The sequence below is a fragment of the Bidens hawaiensis genome, unplaced genomic scaffold (genome assembly GCF_021521415.1).
Source record: "Bidens hawaiensis isolate Kalapana, Puna unplaced genomic scaffold, B.hawaiensis_p1.1 tig00012728_1, whole genome shotgun sequence".
Classification (NCBI taxonomy): Eukaryota; Viridiplantae; Streptophyta; class Magnoliopsida; order Asterales; family Asteraceae; genus Bidens; species Bidens hawaiensis.
The window spans coordinates 464,940-468,734 of NW_027492053.1; the positions used below are offsets into that span (position 1 = coordinate 464,940).

The following is a 3,795-nucleotide window of genomic DNA, read 5'->3' on the forward strand; positions in this document are numbered from 1 at the left end:
TCAATAATGTAGCACATAAACATCGTACTCAACAACTGCATCACCGGTTTCAAAATAAAGCGTGTGAGTCCTTGCTAGCGCATAATCACTTGCATCGAAAAAACTCACTTCCCCAACAATCGACATCTCTCTCACATGTGACATCACATGATTCATTCCTAATATACTCAAAGTGCTCCCGTTATACTTTCCTTCCGTAAACACATAATTCAAAACCATTAATAATCGAGATTTTATTAAACAAGGAGAAGCATATATCCCTTGAGCTCTCCCCACTATCTTGGAGGTTATTTCTGGACCATCGGTCAATGGGTCATCGATCATGACCATACCACCAAGCCCGGTTCGGGAGGTGTTGGCCATGATGGCCTCAGCCACCCGGACCACAGTCGGGTGATCACCGGATAATATGTCATGGAAGTAGAAGTGGAGATGGCTTAGCTTTTCTCTTTTTAAACCTAGTGATATTGATGATAGTATTCTTGAAAATATATGGAATTGTGTTTGAAAGAGATGATATTATGAAGAGGGTTAAAATGGTGAATATGCGTTTTGGGATAATTTGGGCCTTGATGAGATAAAGAGATCGAGGGTAGTGGATTTGTGGTGTGTGGGAACTGATATTAATAGACCTAACTTGTTCATACTATAATATTCGGGATACCAATATGCCAATGTCTTTAGTCACTTTGTTCTAATATGCAATCAATGAATATGTTCTTATTTATACTCTCTCTTATTTTTTTCTTATAATAAGAATATAACGTTTGATTGGAATAATCTTCTATCGAAACTTCTATTTATTTAGATTTTCTATAGTAAGTTATATACAATTCTTTATTTCTTTATTAGTTTACTTTAGTGTGTGGTGTATTTTTATTCATTGTGAGTTCTTTTACTAAACTTATATGGGTAGTGATTTTAATTACGTATATGTTTAACTAGAAAGCACATCATCAAGAATATAACCAATCAAACGATAATCGTTGTTCCTACAAACGTCAACGATAAATGAATAAGCTTAACCATAAATGCATTATAACAATCAGTCATGCAGTTTCAAATACTTACCTTTGTCATACGGTTGTTATCACTTGGTAATTTGTTAACAAATGGTTTAATAGTCTCTCGTCTTCGGTTTTGGAGTTCGCGATCTATTGGATGTGCATAAAAGTCAAACACTAATCTGGTTAAATCGAAGAAAACTCATACGGTGATATTAACAACTTGTTGGTGATTATGGAAGGACCGGAACGAGGCCATCTTTAACAAGAACACACCCATTAACACATTATATTGGAGTTACTCAAGCTTTCTATGGGTCAAACTTAGAGCCAAACAAGACTGAATGGATCAGGCTTAGAACTTGGAATGGGCCAGAAAAACAACTCTCTTAAAATGGCCTAATGGGCTTATCTAAGCAAAAATATAGAATATGAAATAACAAATACACTAATGACTCTTTCACGAGTATAAACAAATGTAAATGAACAAATGACATGTGTTTATATTTATTCATTTATTAAATAAACAAACGTTAACAAACTTTTCACCGCACAGTTTACGGACGATTTATTAAATAAACAAACAGAGAACGTGAATATACAAGTAATTCTACATAGCTTAATGCCTTAAGCCCTTACTCATTTACACACTACCACAAACCATATGTTATTTGCACCTTTTTACATAATGGTGAATTGGTGATCACTACAAATACATATTAGCAACACGTGTTTTCAAATATGTTTGTGTTCTTAGAATTTTAGCGGATCCGTCGGCCATTTTTCGATGGTGAAGTGAATTTATTGTAGCATTATGTAATTAAGATTTCAGTTTTATATATTATCAAGCTTTTTATCCATTTTTACGGAATAATGCAAGAAAATGTGTCAATATAGATTGTCACGTTGTCCATTAAAAAAATGATAAATATATAAACCAAAGTTCTAAAGTGAAGTCAAATTGTTCATTAGTTAAAAGTGTAAAACCAAAATTTCAATGTGCTACATTGAAATTCAAAGGGTTTTTTTTTTTGGGGGGGGGGGGGGGTGGGGGTGGGGGGGGGGTTAAGTCATTGATATATTTATATGTTATGTTATCAAATTTGGTTATATCTTTATTTTTGTTGATATTTTGATTTATAGAGTGAGGAGTGAAATAAAGTAAACATCTAGATAACGAATCTCACTTATTATATAAGAACTGTTCCTTTATTTTACACGTAGTTTTGGACAACAACAAAAAAAATACAAATAGCTACATAAAAACAATTTTGCGAATATGATCATACTATAAACATATAATAAATGTATGCTTGTTGAACCTTCAATCACCATTCAAAGACAAGAATCAATAATGAATGACATAAACATTATACTCAGCGGTTGCATCACCGGTGCTCGCATTGAGGAACCGTGTACTTTGTAGTGCGTAACCACGAGCAAACCGGAAGAGCCCGGACCCTCCCACGATCGGCATCTCTCTCACCGACAAATTCACTTGATTCCTCCCTAAAATACTCAAAGAGCTACCATTATATTTATCACTTGTAAACACAAGATTTATTGCAAATAAATAGGCAGGGTTATTTAGGTCAGCGGATGCTACTATCCCTTGAGCCCTTCCCACAATCTTTGAGGTTAGCTCAGGACCCACGGTCAATGGGTCATCAATGATGACCGTGGCTCCAAACCCGGTTTTGGAAGTGTTGGTTATGGCGGCCTGAGCCACCCGAACCATGGTAGGCTGACTGCTACTCAATACGTCATGATAGTAAAAGTGGAGGTGGGTTAACTTTTCTTTCTTTAAACCAAGTGATTTTGGTGATAACTTTTCTGAAAATTGATGGGATTTTGCTTGCAATAATAGTGCAAACAAGAAAATGGTAACAATTATATAATTTTGTTTTTGGAGAATTTGTGCCATGGTTGAGAAAGAGGAGAGAGTTTGGAGATGTTGAATAATGGTGGTGTTTACTCTATATAAAGAAAGCTATAAATTAGGTTGTTACAAGTTATAACATGATAATATTCATTAGTGAGCTAAATAATACCTTAAAAATCATAATCCAACTTGTTATATCCCAAGTTGCATCAATAAGACAATATATACTATTTGATAATATATTTTATATAAAACAGATGTTAGAAACAATTGTTTTTATGATAACTATAATAATAGCATCTTGTAGTTTAACATAAAATAACTTAATTAATCCCATAGCAATTTAAACAATTCCTCTAAGTCGTTGAGTTTTTGTATATTATTCCAAAAAACGTGACCAAGTCAGAGCTTTTCCTGTTTTCATCACAATGTGAGATCCATTTTTCCTTTAGACTACTAATTAATTCATTTGGTTGTTTTTATTGAGCTACCAAAACTTATGGAAAAAAAAGATGTTTTACTCCAATGTGAGGATTGAACAAGAGCCTTACCACTCAGATTAGACCGGAATGGCTTTAATTCTCAATCTATATCTTCATTTTAAACGGAGTAACCACTTGGGAAACTTCACCAGCCTGCCAAATGCCTTTTCGTAGATGACGCCAGCGAATTACTTTTTTATAAACATGTTTTATAAATATTAGTTATTATTATAATATGTATTAGAATATGTCAAACACTACATTGATTTGGTAGCAAATTGGCCATTATCTATGCATGTGGAGCACGTCTCATGAGATGACCTGATGTGATCAACTCAAGGAAATGGATTTAGTGTATGTTTGGCAAAACGAGCTAGAAGCTGATGACTGGAAGTTGATAGATGATTGTAATGGTTGTTGACAGCAG

The 3,795-nt window shown here is 34.0% G+C and overlaps 2 pseudogenes; both read right to left on the minus strand.

Annotated features, from left to right (window-relative positions):
• LOC143541947 (dirigent protein 21 pseudogene) lies at positions 1–1,263 on the minus strand (annotated as a pseudogene).
• A 997-nt stretch (positions 1,264–2,260) lies between these two features.
• LOC143541973 (dirigent protein 21 pseudogene) lies at positions 2,261–2,958 on the minus strand (annotated as a pseudogene).
• Positions 2,959–3,795: the final 837 nt, after the last annotated feature.